The 16,838-nt window shown below is 45.5% G+C and overlaps 1 pseudogene; it reads left to right on the top strand.

Annotated features, from left to right (window-relative positions):
• The first annotated feature begins 15,224 nt into the window (after positions 1–15,224).
• On the top strand, positions 15,225–15,340 carry LOC148516634 (U2 spliceosomal RNA; annotated as a pseudogene).
• The last annotated feature ends 1,498 nt before the right edge of the window (positions 15,341–16,838 follow it).

The raw sequence follows: 16,838 nt of genomic DNA, 5'->3' as shown, positions 1-16,838 counted from the left end.
TGGTTACTACAATGCACTATGCATTACCAGTTTTTGAGACTAAAATATATCTCTACTGCTGATTAATTTCATGCAATATATTTTTTTTAAGCAGGACTGTGTTCTATCCACTGAGTGAAAAAAACTGTTTTTTTTGTTTTTTTGCTACATGAATAACAATTGTCTCTCTGCCAGCTCTTGAGCTGCTGCATTGCAACATATTGATACTTAGGGGTAAATTTACTAAAGTGAGAGTTTTTAGAAGTGAGTTTTAGAAGAGATGTTGCCCATAGCAACCAATCAGATTCTACTTAACATTTAACTAGCACCTTCTAGAAGATAATAGCTACAATCTGATTGGTAGCTATGTGCAACATCTCTTCTAAAACTCACTTCTAAAAACTCTCACTTTAGTAAATTTACCCCTAATTGTCTCTCTGCTAGCAACTACACTGCAAAATGTTGCAACATATTGGTACTTAATGGATACAATGATATCTCCTATAACAGTATATACAGTCAGGTGCATAAATATTGGGAAATTGACAGAATTTTCATATTTTGGCATCTATTCACCACCACAATGGCTTTGAAATGAAGCAAACAAGATATGCTTTAACTGCAGACTTTCAGATTTAATTTGAGGGTAATTACATCCAAATCAGGTGAACGGTGTAGGAATTACAACGTAAAAAGTAATGGGACTATCAACTCAAAAGCTATTTCATGGACAGGTGTGGGCTATGCCCTCGTTATTTCATTATCAATTAAGCAGGTAAAAGGACTCGGTGTTGATTCTAGGTGTGACATTTGCATTTGGAATCAGTTGCTGTCGACTCTCACTATGAGATCCAAAGAGCTGTCACTATCAGTGAAGCAAGCCATCATTAGGCTGAAAAATCAAAACAAACCCATCAGAGAGATAGCAAAAACATTAGGTGTGGCCAAATCAAGTGTTTGGAACATTCTTAAAAAGAAAGAATGCATCAGAAGACCTGGAAGACCATGGAAAACAACTGTGGTGGATGACAGAAGAATTATTTCCCTGGTGAAGAAAAACCCCTTCACAACAGTTGGCCAAATCAAGAACACTCTCCAGGAGGTAGGTGTATATGTGTCAAAGTCAACAATCAAGAGAAGACTTCACAAGAGTGAATATAGAGGGTTCACCACAAGATGTAAACCATTGGTGAGCCTCAAAAACAGGAAGACCAGATTAGAGTTTGCCAAACAACATCTAAAAAAGCCATTACAGTTCTGGAACAACATCCTATGGACAGATGAGACAAAGATCAACTTGTACCAGAGTGATGGGAAGAGAAGAGTATGGAGAAGGAAAGGAACTGCTCATGATCCAAAACATACCACCTCATCAGTGAAGCATGGTGGTGGTAGTGTCATGGTGTGGGCATGTATGGCTGCCAATGGAACTGGTTCCCTTGTATTTATTGATGATGTGACTGCTGACAAAAGCAGCAGAATTAATTCTGAAGTGTTTTGGGCAATATTATATGCTCATATTCAGTCAAATGCTTCAGAACTCATTGGACGGCGCTTCACAGTGCAGATGGACAATGACCCGAAGCATTCTGCAAAAGCAACCAAAGAGTTTTTTAAGGCTAAAAAGTGGAATGTTATGCAATGGCCAAGTCAATCCCCTGACCTGAATCCGATTGAGCATGCATTGATGAAGACAAAACTGAAGGGAAAATGCCCCAAGAACGAGCAGGAACTGTAGACATTTGCAGTAGAGGCCTGGCAGAGCATCACCAGGGATGAAAACCAGCGTCTGGTGATGTCTATGCGTTCCAGACTTTAGGCTGTAATTGCCTGCAAAGGATTTGCAACAAAGTATTAAAAAGTGAAAGTCAGATTTAGGATTGTTTAGTTTGTCCCATTACTTTTGGCCCCTTAAAAAGTGGGAGGCACATATAAAAACCATTGTAATTCCTACATCGTTCACTTGATTTGGATGTAATTACCCTGAAATTAAACCTGAAAGTCTGCAATTAAAGCACATCTTGTTTGTTTCATTTCAAAGCCATTGTGGTGGTGAATAGAGGCCAAAATATGAAAATTCTGTCAATGTCCCAATATTTATGCACCTGACTGTATGCAGGATAAACCATCTGACAAAATACTCCTTCAAGTATACTAGAATCTATGTAGATATGTTTATCTGATATTTTTTCAAAATTAGAAGGAAGGTTTCTTTGATATATTTTTTTCAATAACAAGGGATCTTTTTTGAATGATCAATAATAGATAAATATAATGTGTTGAATCTAACCACTTAAAATAATCGCCTTTTGCCTGTATTAACAAAAATTGACAGTGAACTATATTGATTTCTATGTTTGTTTGTAATTATTGGCTGTATTTAAATATTATTGGAGGTTGAAAAATAACCTCTTCCCGTTTATATTCTAAAATCTTCTAAAATAAAAGTTAAGTTTTAATTTATTCATACTACTTTAAGAGTGCCTCCAACAAAGAGTCTTCTTTTCTCTTCCTTCTCCTAAGTTACATAACTGGTAAGAAAGTTTGTCAATAATCCTCTTCCAAATTAAATGTGCAGATAAAATCTATAAAATTTACCGCTATTTTGATATATGGCAATAAGCACATTGCAGTGAGAGAATGGATTTGCTGCAATAAAATTATCTAGCTTCTCCTTATATTTCACAAAAATAGTATTTGTCATAGATTTCAACAATGTGTTTTAAGAACCCAATCCAGAGCGTGCTGGTCTCCATGGGGGATCCATTAAAGACTTAGGGCCCCATTTATCAACAATACATCAAAAAAACATAAAAACACTTTGGCACACGCTAAAGGGGTTATGTCATGCTTTCAATATTTAACAAACAGCGGCAATCTAAGATTACTGCTGTTGTCACTGCATCACTCTCGCCATCTTTATATGGCATGAGCGATGCGGTCCCCATTACCAGCAATGGAGACCCAGCAGCAGCCTTTCATGCTTTACTGAAGCATCCATGCACTGCCACGTCCCCACCAGGTGATGCGCACAGAAACCAGTCGCTGGCAGCAATAGGCTGCCAGCAACAGAAGTGAAGACGCTGCTGAGGAGGGAGATCGTTGCTGGATGGGTAAGTAATAATGAATACCAGTGGCATATTCATTAGTATCACTGTGCTACTAAACAAAATATGCCACTGGTAATAAGTTCCACAGACAGATTTAAGATAAATACACACGGTCAGATTTGTCAGATGAACGATTGAACAATTTGAACTACGAACGATTTTTGCCTGTATTAAAATTAATGGAATCGTCCAAATCTGACTGCAAACACATCAGATCGTTCATCGTTCAACTGACAAACATGTCACATATGTCAGATTTTCCTTCAGATGTGAACGATTGAACGATTTTTTTAAATCGTTATCGTTCAGATCTGAAGAAAAATCTGACCGCGTGTATGCACCATTACTCAAGCTTCTAAAAGAGACAAGTTTTGGTGTTGCCCATAGCAACCAAGCAGATACTATCATTTTCTAGAATGCAATAGAGAAATCATAGACAGTATCTGATTGGTTGCTATATGTGTAACACCACCTCTTGTCTGCTTTAGAAGCTTTAGTAAATCAGATTCATAATTACAATATCATTGCCCATATCATATACTGTCACAGCTAGCAACTTTGGATATACAGTAATCTTTTAAACCTATTGTATTTCAAATTGGGGCTACGTACAGTATAATGGTCTCAGTTGCCTTTCCATTGAGCCCTTTCTGATTGCATGGAGGAAACATTGTCTTCTTACAAAATGATCTACCTGCTTTTCAGTGACCCGGAGTGTGGCAGGAGACACCTCCGAGCGAGAGGAGATCTGTGACGCGGTCCTGCACACAGATATCAGTGCTGAGCCAGAGCAGGTGACACGGAAACACGTCAGTGTGGAAGATCTTATTAAAAATAAGATCCTAACGAGTGTCCCGACCTGCGTCATCATCACAGAACAGCAGTGATCGCACTGATTTCATGATCCTCACTATATTGGTGATGTAAGTATTAGGAGCATGTTACATGCCATACAGCGGGACAAAGCAGGTCAACTAACAGGGTTTCGATTTTAAATATAGTAGAACATTGGATACTAAGCAGACCAATAAAACTTCAAATATGATTGGTTTATTAGTTTTTTACCCTCAGAGTTGGGTTCTCAGAATGCAGTGAAACACCATATAGTAGAGAGTGCAAACTACAATACGCAAGTTATCAAATGAAGATTTAAGGGAATATAGAATTGGAACAGTGCCACAGCCATCTAATCATGTTGGTCTGTACTCAGGACGGACACTCAGGATGACCCTGCGGCTTGGCCCAAGCACACTGTGGCAGGGTAATTTCTGCAATTTGGTCACAGATGTGGATGTCCAAATTGGACATTTATGGCTGTTCAGAGGGCTCTTCAGTGTAATGATTAGATGACAGCACATACAGGCTAACCGCAATTATCTAGCAATGGAAATTAAATATCCATGTGACTGAATAGCACTCTGCACGCTGTTGTTTAATAGTTCCCTGCAGCAGCAGCACCTAGTGGGTTACTATGCAGCGGCATCAGAGTAATGAAAATAGTTCTGTATCCTTTACCCATGCTAAGAGGAAGTCTTTCTATAGGTGCAGTGCCAGCTTAGGGTCCTAGAAAACGTACTAGTATGAACCACCTTTCCACCACATTTTTAAAAAAATAAAAAAATAAAAATGGGCATCGGTAACCTGGGCCCCTCAAAAAGTCAGACTGGCTGACTGGTGTATTGGTGGGATCCATTGTCAGACCATATTAGAGGTGCCCACTCTTACCACCTGTTCCCACGGGATGCAATCGGGAAACCGGCTGACATGATCCCAACAGCCAGCTTCCCGACTGCTTTAGCCCGGCATGGGTTAAATGACAGGCGTCTATATGTAGACTCCTGTCATTTTCCCGACGCCGGGAGACAGGCGCCCGGCATTCCGATCGAAGGGATGCCGGGCGCCGCGAGCGCACAGCCTCGGGGGGGAGGGTTAGGTTTAGCGCACCTGGGGGGGACTTCGGGTTAGGCACCCCTTTGGGAGGGTTAGGGTTAGGCTAGGGGGAAGGAGGGTCAGGGTTAGGCACCCCCCTGGGGGTCAGGTTTAGGCAGCGGGGAAGGGGGGGCTTAGGGTTAGGCACTTACAGGGGGGATTAGGGTTAGGCACTTGGTGGGAGGTTGGGTTAGGCACCCCTAAGAAGGGTTAGGGGGGTTAGGTTAGGTTAGTGATTACTTACCTTAGGATGATCTGGATTTCCAGGGCTGTCGGGCTGCTGCATGGCCGGCGGTATTTCATACCGATTCCGTTCCCGAACATACAATTATCATCGCTGATGGCACAATCAGTCAGCGTTGCCGATTGTAGCTGTGACTGCAGAAAATGGGATGCCTCTAAACACTGTCCTCAAATACATGATCTGGCAGCGAATCCCACCAAAACCCCAGCGAGCCAGTCCAATTCTGCTCCTGAGCGTCCATTAGGACCTAGATGAGAGCTTATGTTGCCTAACGGATGAATCAGCAATATGTGTATAATTATATAACTTGTAACTAGTGCCTGTGACTTTAGAACCAATGATTAGCTTATTAGGTATAATGCTAAATATTTGGTCATAAGCATGTAAGGAAGTCATAAGATTTATGTATTGCAGAACTGGATTCGCTATGCAACTGATTATGAATAAAGAACAACTACAGTATGACAGCAATGCTAATCATCAATTTATTATCAATTAGAAAAAATACATAGCTAAAGTGGTGCCCCCTCAACTTTGCACGCAATAACAACAAGGTGGGACCAGACCCTGCCCACCTATAGCCATTCCCCCTAGTAATGAGGAATTAAATTTGTCAAAGGTGAAGCAAAAACAAACATTTTAAAGCATCCAAGCATTCATCTACTACATTAAATCTCATATTTACATCAAACTAAAGCAAAGATTCCGTCATTTTTCTAGATTTAGAAATACTCGTAAATCAGAACACAAACCGGTGGACGTCAACAGCTTCATCCTGTCAACAAAGTACATCTTCCAAGGCATACTTGCCGACATTTTAATTCTCCTCTACGGGAGTAGCCTGCAGCTGGCCATTTACAACGATTTACCCACGTCCCCTCCTCACAGACCCACAATTCCCGGTAATTATCTCCCCATCCTGCCCACTTCATTAGGAAGTGGATGGGATGTGGGAGATCCACCGACTTCTCCAGGGGTGCAGGGGACTACCCGAAAATCTGCAACTTCTGGGAGAGTACGTATGTTCCAGCTACAAAACGTCGCTAAAAGCCAATTCACAATAATTAGATGGAACTGCACCCCTTGCACCTATGGTAGTTATGCCCATGCGCCACGCTTTGTCGGTATGCATGATGGAAAATGCAAAGGACAGCTCTCTCGGTAAGAGCTATCCTATGCGAGTGACTGACTTCTGGTTTTATATGCCAGAAGTCCCTCTGGTGTCCTTCTGTGCATGCACCAATGTGATCCCTCCCAGGGGGGACGTTGCGAATAGAAGCTCATAGGCTTCTATTGGGCGATGCCATCTGAAGAATGCCCCAAAGTGCCATCTGAAGAATGCCCCAAAATCAAAGCCCCAGAATATATTGCATTTCAAGGCTTGATGCATATGAGAAATGTGGTCAGTCCCCCAAAAACGGCATTTTCAAGGATTTGACCGCATTTCTTGCTTTGCTGCATCCCGCCTCCATTCATTTTTACTACTAATGTTTGGTAACAATCAGAAAGTGCTGCCGAGTTTACTGACGCTATGTAAATAAATGCTAATAATAATAAATGCATACAAACTATAAAACAAAGCAGCATTTCTGAACATAGAGGCTGATTCAGAAGTGGATGCTAAAGGCACAGCTGCTGCATCTGTGTACTTATAATTATGTAATTATGCAAAAGTCGCAAGAGGAGTCTTAAATAAAAATATGGCCACTGCCGGCTTCTGTGATCCCATGGCTGCATCTGAAGATGCATCACTAGATCAACTGCGTGAACATTGGACATCTGTGTAACCATTAGGTTACTGAGGATGTCCGGTGAAATTACACTGCTGGAGCCAGTGAAGCTGCATCCAAGGACTTCGGCACGTGCAGAAACAGGGCCAACACCCCCATGTTTTCTGAAAAGCTGCCCGTAGCCACCCCAAACACCGGCAGAATGTCAATCATGCTGTGGTTTTTGGGGCACTGCGAGCGACATTGCAGGACCAGATCTGCACATAGTGTGGCTCCTGCGTAAGCGCAGATCTGCAACATCGGCAGATTGTGTGAAAATCAATTTAGCATCCAGCTCCATAATTATATATTACAGCAGCAATACTATGTAGGAGGTTTTTGAGTCATTTTTCTTAACTATCTTCTTGCAAATCATAATGTCCTTTACAGTACCTCTCTGGAGGACAACCAAATATGACCAACACTGGATGACAGCTCTCCGCATGTCAAGTGAAGAGTGGGAAGAAGGTGGGGAAGGATTTCACAGTGAAAACAGAGCTCAAAGGGGCTTTCAAAGACTTCTCTGCTCACTACATAATATGACTGTGGTTGCCATGGTATACATATAGCACAGGAAAATCTGAGGAATTGTCAATCATTAGTACTAGTCTGTAGAAACAAACCAATGACAAATGGTAAATATCAAGATTCTTCTTATAGCCTCGAACACTGATTTATTTGGAAAACACACCTCATTTTATTATGGGACTTCCGCTGTATTGAAATTCAGTAACCTTCCCATATGGCCATCATACAGAAGGTATAGATAATAGGTGCTCCTACATTCATTTCTGATGTATAAGTAGACTTTGTTTAAAGGGCCTGATTCAGAAATGTATGCAAACCCGTTGGTTAACATCCATCTAGGATGGCGGGTGGACTGCGCATGCACAAGACCCATACTGCGCATGTACAGAACAGGTCCTTCAAGATCGCTCGCAGTGTCCCCAAAGTTGTATCATAACTGACATGCTGCGGTTGTTTAGGGGTGGTGAAAGGGAGCATTTTGTAGGCATGCTGGGGCCAGGGTCTGCGTCTTCCAAAGCAGATGAAGCATGGCCTCGGCTGAGCAGTTACATTGCCCATTCTGAGTATGTTGCAATGACTGCGGCCATGGCAACTGATGGTAATCTGATACTGCGTCTTCGGATGCAGCACTCGGATCTGTGATGCTCGCTGTAGGCATCTTTTGTCATCAGATGCCTCCTGCTGCATTAGCATATGTAAGCATCGCTGCTGGGTCCAAAGACACAGCAGAAATGCTAACAGCATCAATCTCTGAATCAGGTCCATAGACCTAGGCTGCACCATAAGTAGCATGTAAGCTAGTAGTTTGTAATGTGCGTTTTCTCCTTCATCCACCAGGGGACACTGGAGATCTAGGCACTGGGGTATAGACGGGTAGATGAGAGGAGCTGGCACTTTAAATCTTTAAGTGTGAATGACTCCTGCCCCTCTATCCCCCAGAAGCCCCAGCTTTTAGAAAGGGGGGAAAGAATTACCGCGCACACTCTTGATGTATTGTGTGCGTTTAGTGCGTATATGTTTAGCACTGTCTCTATGAGAATAATCAATGATATAGATATATAGAGAGGAGGATCTACAGAGAAGAGGAAAAGGTGGTGCTTAAAATATTTTACTATGCCGTCATAAATAAATAAACTGATTGAAGCAAATCAAAGAATCTAAATGGTCATCAGTATCCCCTACTGCATCATAAAAACACAATATAAACAATTTAAATAATGTAGGCAATGGATACAGTTAGTGGCCACTATTCATTGGTTGGTCCTGTTCACGATTGGACCAACGTTGTCAGGTGACTAAATGTCTTTTTGTCCTTCGTTAATTCAAAGTATCCGTAATATCAAACAATGGTAGTGCTGATATTATTGCAAAGTCTGTTGGTCTGTACTAGTTGCAGCAGCGTCCCGCTGATAGTGATATGCAGTTAGTCCATGTGATGATCAGTGTGGTGCAGGTACAAATATCATGCTGGTAGGTATGAGTGGACCTGCACAGTACTTGATCAGGAGCTCCGGACTGTGTTACCTCTCCGGACTAACAGGCACTCGAGTCGGTCTTGTTGGGAGATGTCCCCGAAGCCAGGTGGTCACGGGGGTGCTTAGCTCCAGCCCACTCTTAGAATTTTTAGGGCCATATGTGTTTATATAGATATAGGACCTCATTCAGAGTCGGTCGAAGCAGCCGCACAGTCGTACCCCACCGATGTTCGCTATACTGCGCATGCGTAAAGTTCGCAATGCACGTGCTCAAACTAGCCGCTACGATCTGAAATTTCTCTCTCCTTGATCACAGCCAGGTCGGTAGTTTGAGTGACAGAATGAGGCATTTGTGGGTGGTAACAGGGGAAGGTGCTTGATAACGGGGGAGTGGAGCTCCGAATGCAGGTGTGCCTAATTATGCAAACGGCGTTTTATGGGAGTGCATACGGTTTATGGGAGTGCATAATTAACAAAGTAGCGTCATGGCACATGTGACATGGGAGGTTTTTACACTGACATGATCGTAGAGCTTAAGAGAGGGTATGGTCAACCTTAGGACCTCATTCAGAGTCGGTCGAATGCGTACAAGAAGGGGGCGTATTTTTTTAAATTCTGGCCGCTTCCTCCCCTTGGTCGGCCAGCTACCGATCCGAACTTAGGTACACAACTTGCGAGGGAATCATTTGCATATCCGGCCCCTTTTCCCGTACGACCGTGCGGCCGCTCCGACCGACTCTGAATGAGGTCCATAGTCCCTTAGACTAGGGGGTATATTTACTAAAGTGTGAGTTTGTAGAAATGGAGATGTTGCCCATAGCAACCAATCACATTCTTTAACTAGCACCTTCTAGAAGATAATAGCTAGAGTCTGAAAGGTTGCTATGGGCAACATCTCCGATTCTAAAAACTCTCACTTTGGTGAATATACCCCTAAGAGTCTTGTTTCTCCTCCTATATGAGGAATTCTAGTTTTGCCTGTTATCATTCTGTGAGTCATAGACTGCAGTTTCTTGGTACAACCACAAATGTCTCCACTTACAACTCTGCTAATTCTTTTACACAGGGCATGGCTTTTACTGATGCAACTCCAGTCTAAGGACCACGCTTTAGAGTGTAAGGTCTCAGGATGACCTACGGAAACTATTGATGCTCTACCTGCATGACGATATTGGCAATGTTGAACAAGGGTCAATAAGAGTGTACATAAAGACCAGGTGTCCCTGGTCGCTCACAGGTAAGAGTTTGCTCTACTTTTCTAGGCAGGCACTCTGTCACGGCCAGGGTTTCTCAGCATGGTGGTCGGCGGGTATTACCTGTGAGGTCACTATGGCGGGGTGTGTCTGGCGGTGGCGCTGGTGTTTGGCGAGGGGCATTGGCTGCGCATGGTTCTGTGTGGGCACATTGTCACTCAGGGTTGGTGAGGCCATCTTGCCTTCTGACCATGTGATTTAAATGCCCAATCCTGGTGAGTCATGTGCTCCTTCCAGCCGAAATAAATTACACCATAGGCGAACAAGAACTCCTGGCAGTGAAGTTGACACTAAAAGAATGGAGATACCTCCTGGAAGGGGCAAAGTTCCCCTTCACCGTGTTTACTGACTATAGGAATCTCCTTTTCCTCAAAAATCTTCAATGTGTGAGTCCTCGCCTGGCTCGATGGGCAATATTTTTTGCCAGGTTTCAGTTCACCTTGATGTTCCGGTCTGGGGCACTCAATCAAAAGGCAGATGCTCTATCCAGATCTCTCCTCTGTGATGACAAACTGAAGAATCAACACAATACCCCTGTTTTGGAGTCAAGAGTGTTCGCCACCTGACAGGTACAGCCTCCTACTACGAAATCTTTCGTGGCCCTGGGGTTAAGGAAGCAGCTCTGGCACCCGGATGACCTTGGAGTTTTTAAAGAGAAACTACTGGTGGCCATCCATGAAAGCAGACATGTTAGAATTCATTTCTTCATGCTCCTCCTGTGCCCAGCATAAATCTTCCCGACAGGCCCCGGGTGGTGAATTGTTGCCATTACCCACTCCATCACGTCCATGGACACATCTCTTCATGGACTTCATCACAGATCTGCCAAACTCTCAAGGGTTTACCAATATCTGGGTCATAGTAGACCGATCCTCAAAGATGGTCCATTTCATACCCCTAAAGAAGCTGCCTACTGCTCCTGACCTGGCTCACCTGTTCGTTCAACACGTATTCCGTCTCCATGGTCTTCCTGTTGAGATAGTCTCTGACCGTGGTGTTCAATTTACTGCAAAGTTTTGGAGGGCCTTATGTTCTGTACTGTAGGTGAAATTAAATTTTTCCACGGCATACCACCCACAACGCAATGGCTCCACTGAAAGGGTTAATCAAGACCTTGAGACCTTCCTGAGGATTTTCATGACATCGTCTCAAGATAATTGGGCCGCATTGCTACCATGGGCCGAGTTCGCACATAATGCCTCCTACCACTCTTCAACAAACCAAACTCCATTCCAGATCATTTACGATCTTCATCCCCGGGTTCCTGAATTCCAAAGCCTGCCTGTCTTTGATGTCCCAGCCGTAGAAGACATGGTGCGGGATTTTGCTGCCATCTGGACTCAAGTGCATGCTGACTATATGAAGGCATCCTCCTGTTACAAAACCCAGGCCAATAAAAAGCATAGGAAGGTACCACACATGCAAGTTGGAGACCAAGTCTGGTTGTCCACCCGGAACCTACGTCTCAGAGTACCATCTATGAAATTTGCCCCACGCTTCATCGGGCCCTTCACCGTAATAGAGGTCATAAACCCCGTGGCTTATCGCCTTCAGTTACCCTTATATCTAAAAATTCCCAATTCCTTTCATGTGTCCTTACTCAAACCCCTGCCTGCTTCTCCCCAAGTCCGGACTGAAAGAGGAGTTGAGATTGAGGTCTCCCAGGTCCTGGATTCCCGTCTTTCCAGAGGCCATTTGCAATACCTGCTGGATTGGAATGGTTACGGTCCGGAGGAGCGCTGTTGGACCGATGTCCGAGATGTCCATGCTACTGCACTCATCAGGAAATTCCATTCCGCCCATCCGGAGAAGCCTGGTGAGTGTCCTGAGGCCACCCAAAAAGGGGGAGTACTGTCATGGCCAGGGTTTATCGGCATGGTGGTCGGCGGGTATTACCTGTGAGGTCACTATGGCGGGGGGTGTCTGGTGGTGTCTCTGGTGTTTGGCGAGGGGCATTGGCTGTGCGTGGTTCTGTGCGGGCACATTGTCACTCAGGGTTGGTGAGGCCTGGTGGTGTTTCCGTTCCGTTTGGCATGGGCGCCGCAATCTTGCCTTCTGACCATGTGATTTAACTGCCCAATCCTGGTGACTCATGTGCTCCTTCCAGCCAGTCATAGCGTGGCACGGGGTATTTAGGAAGGTCCAGAGCCTTCCTTCATTGCCAGTGCAACGTGTATCCTAGCCTAGCTGAGAGGGAGTTCTCTGAGCTCACCTTTGGTTACCTGTGTAAACGCTACCTGGCAGCCTGCTTGTCAGCTCCAGAAAAACCTGCTGGACTACCCTGCATCATCCACTACCTTTTGTCCTGCCTGAGTGCCTGAGCCTGCTGACACCCTGCACCTTGTCTTCATTTCACTCCCAGCTGGACTCATCACCTCTGCCTGTGTTTTTTCCATTTCACTCCCAGCTGGACTCATCACCTCTGCCTGTGTTTTTTCAGCTCACCAACCTGCATATTGGACTTTTCTCACCTGCCACCATCTGGACATTCTCCCATTACCCTCACTACAGTTTACAAGTGCACTTTAGTGCTAAACCTGTACTTTTGCTTTTGCCAATCCCATGTCTGCCAAATCACACATTAAAGAATCTACCTTTTTATTTCAATCCGCTTCTGTGTCAGCTCCTGTCACCATCCCGGGTCCACAACTAAACCAGAACATTACACACTCTTGTCTCAGAGCCATTTAGAAGAGTGACAGGCGCATTGCATGCATCTCATATCAGTTAGGCTCTACACACTACAAGCCTTCCTATCTTCAATCACATTGGTCTGACCTAGTGTACATAAACTACTACATTTGTTAGTTTTTTTTTGTCTCCTGCTGACTGTCTATCCTTCTAGGTCAGATAGACCTGGTCTGCCAGTCCTGTATTGCGTGGATATCTAATTAAGGGGTTATATCAACATTGTCTTCTGAGGTACAGAAGTGACTATGGTTTTAACTTAACAGTCTTCACTCCTTGCTAAAGGAATACGCCTTGTCTGACATACTGTAGGTATTTATCAGTGTTCAGCACCACCATTGCTAGGGTTGAGGGTCGCTTATCCAGTCGACCCTACAGATCAATATGCTGAAACTCCGTACAATCTTCAACGCTCTTCTGGAATTAACCTCTTGTCTTGATGGTCGGCCTCTTTTAGTACAGTCGGACAATGGTGCTGCAGTCATGTACTTCTACCTCCTAGACGGGATGCTCAGCTGTATGGCCCTGCGAAAGGCGAGTCGCATTCTACGGAGAGAGTTCCATGTGATGGCGATCTCGATGGCACTTTTCCAAGAGTGTAATACTGGGAGGCCGTCTTGACCTTCTTCCCAGAAGCCTGGGCTCTTCACCTGTTGGTTTCCCTAAAGCTAGTCAGATGGTGGAGCAGACCAATCATGGATCTCATAGCCTCCTGGCAGTATCATCCGATTTCTCGGTACTGCTTCAGGACTCGGGATCAGAGTGCAGAGGCGGTAGACGCTCTGACTGTTTCTTGGAGGTACAATATTATGCTTCCTCCTGTTTTCCTTTCTTCTGTGAGTCCTCTGGTATTTCTAGTGAGCGGTGGCCATGGTCATCCTGGTGGCTCTGAACTGGCCCTGTTGAAACTGGTTCTTAGCTTTACTACTGCTCCTTGTCGTGGATCCCTAGCTACTACCTCTTCGCCGGACCTCCTGTTTTAGGTATTTTGTTTACCCAGTCTTACAGCGGGTACATTTATTAGCATGGTTGTTGAGTACTCTCTCTTTAGTCATAGCAGGCTTCATGACTCTGTGGTTCCCACCGTGCTCTAGACTCGCACGCCATTCCGTCAGCTCATCGTCATTGCATCTGGTAGTCTTATGTGACCTGGTGTGCTGAGCAGGGTTTTTTCCCTGCATTGCTTCAATTTTGTCCTGTCTCCTTCTCTTCTTCTTTGGGGCATGGACGCTGGGTTACGCCTCAATTCTCTCAAGGTTCAGGTCTCAGCATTGTCAATCTTTTTCAGCGCCACCTAGCCTTATTCCATCAAATTTTGACTTTTCTTCAGGGCAGTTATCCGAATACAGCCTTTGTTTGTCCTGCCTATATTTCTGTTGGTTCTGATGTTCTACCAGTCTTCTCTGTGCGAGCCTTTCTAGGATGTGGAACCGAAACTCCTCTCTCAACAGTTGGTCCTCCTATTGGTTTTGGTTTCGCCCAGGCGCATTGGAAGTTCTCTCTTGTCGCCCTCCTTATCTCTTTTTTTCATGATGTCGGTGCAGAACTCCGTGCATTGCCATCTTCCTGCCTATGGTGATTTCAGCCTTCCACATCACCCAACAGATTGTGTTCTGGTGTGGTCGGATGGCTCTCTGTTGTCCCTTTCCTTGGAGGTGGTGCGGATTCTTCAAATTTATGGCCAGTACAGCAGCATTGTGAACGTCAGTTTCCTGGTTGTCTTTTGATTGCTGCTTCCATGATTGGCCTGCTTCTATATAGAAGGCGTGCCAGATGGCTCTGTTTGGCCATCCGACAGGCGCATGTTGTTAGGTTCCTGGCTTCCACTGTTTTCTTCTGTTCATGCGCATTCCACTTGTGCGGCGGTGTTTCTTTGGCTGCCTGTCGTGGCGCCTCAGAAACTCACTTTTGCTGTGCGGCCACTTGGTCCACGGGCCACGCCTTTGTTGCTTCTCTTGTTTTTATACCTTCGCGGCCTCAGAACCTACTTTTGGTTGCAGGGTTTTTGGTTGGCAGGTTACTCAGGGCTTTCCCACCCGAGTGAGGATAACTTTGGGACATTCTCAGTGTCTAGATCTCCAGAGTCCTCTGGTGGATGAAGGAGAAAATAGGATTTTCATACTTACCAGTAAAATCCCTTTCTCTGATTCCACAGGGGACACTGGTTGTCCTCCCAGCTCTGCTTTACCTGCTATTGTGTTCTGTTTTACATTCGTTGTATGCACTATGTTGTTCTGTGTGTTTTCTATATTGCTTCTCGGTCTTTTGGCTAAGATCAGTGTAGTATCTGTTCTTATCAGTTTTATATCTGATACGCCCCTATTTGGGGGACATGTTTTTTCTCGGCTTTTGCTGTGCTCCCCTTCCCCCATTGTGCTGTACTCACATCTTATATCTCTCCAGCCCCAGTCCAGAATTCTCTCCTCACAGCACAACACCCCAGGCTCTCTCCTCACTACACAGCACTCATCACAGCACAGCACCTCTCATCCAGCACAAATCTCCCAGCACAGCATGTCAGCACACCTCACCCAGCATCTCTCTCCCAGCAGTCCCACAACTAGCACCCCTCGCCCAAAACAGCATGTCAGCACCCCATACCCAGCACCCATCCCCCAGCACAGCATGTTAGCATTCCTCTCCAAGCACAGCATGTCAGCACCCTTCTCCCAGCATGCCATGTCACCCCTTACCCAGCACAGCATGTCAGCACCCCATACCCAGCACCCATCCAACAGCACAGCATGTTAGCACCCCTCTCCCAGCACAGCATGTCAGCATTCCTCTCCAAGCACAGCATGTCAGCACCCATCTCCCAGCATGCCATGTCACCCCTCACCCAGCACAGCATGTCAGCACCCCATATCCTGCACCCATCTCCCAAAACAGCATGTCAGCACCCCTCTCCCAGCACAGCATGTCAGCACCCAGCACTCTTCTACCAGCACAGCATGCATACCTCCAAACTTTTCAAGAAGGGGAAGAGGGACATGTGCACACGCCACAGGCACGTTCGGAAATGGGTTAGGTAACCTATCAACAGCCCCCAGCCTCATCCAGCCCCAGCAGAGTGTATATGGATGGCGCGCCATCCATTCACCGCTGCTCAGCTATGCACAGCAGCGGTGTGAGAGTGTCCTCCCCAACTTCCCTCTGCCCATGGGACATTGTGGCCTGCAGAATGGACAGTGCCTGTAAAACGGGACTGTCCTGCTGAAATCAGGACAGTTGGGAGGTATGCAGCATGTCAGCACCCCTCAGTAGTAGCCCCTCCTATACAGTGCCCCCAGTAGTAATCCCCCTATGCTGCATTGCCCCCAGTAGTAGTCCTCCGTATACATAGCCCCCAGTAGTAGCCCCCCTATACAGTGCCTCCAGTAGTAATCCCCCCTATGCTGCATTGCCCCCAGTAGTAGTCCCCCCTATACAGTGCCCCCAGTAATAGTAATAGTACCCAGTAGTAGTCCCCCTATACAGTGCCCCCAGTAATAGTACCCAGTAGTAGTCCCCCCTATACAGTGCCCCCAGTAATAGTACCCAGTAGTAGCCCCCCTTATACATTGCCCCCAGTAGTAGTCCCTCCCTATACATTGCCCCCAGTAGTAGCCCCCTATACAGTGCCCCAGTAGTAGTCCCCTATACAGTGTCCCCAGTTGTAGACCCCCCTATACAGTGCCCCCAGTAGTGGCCACCCCTCCTAAATTGCCCCCAGTAGTGGCCACCCCTATACAGTGCTCCCAATAGTGGCCACCCCCATAAATTGCCCCCAGTAGTGGCCACCCCAATACAGTAGCGGGTACCCCCCCATAAAGTGCCCCCAGTAGCGGACACCCCCTATTTCAGTGCCCCCCCGTGCCAGGCTT

Source organism: Taudactylus pleione, unplaced genomic scaffold (genome assembly GCF_031769625.1).
Source record: "Taudactylus pleione unplaced genomic scaffold, aTauple2 ptg000244l, whole genome shotgun sequence".
Classification (NCBI taxonomy): Eukaryota; Metazoa; Chordata; class Amphibia; order Anura; family Myobatrachidae; genus Taudactylus; species Taudactylus pleione.
The sequence above is the reverse complement of the archived record's forward strand: the minus strand, read 5'-3'. Positions and strand labels throughout refer to the sequence as shown.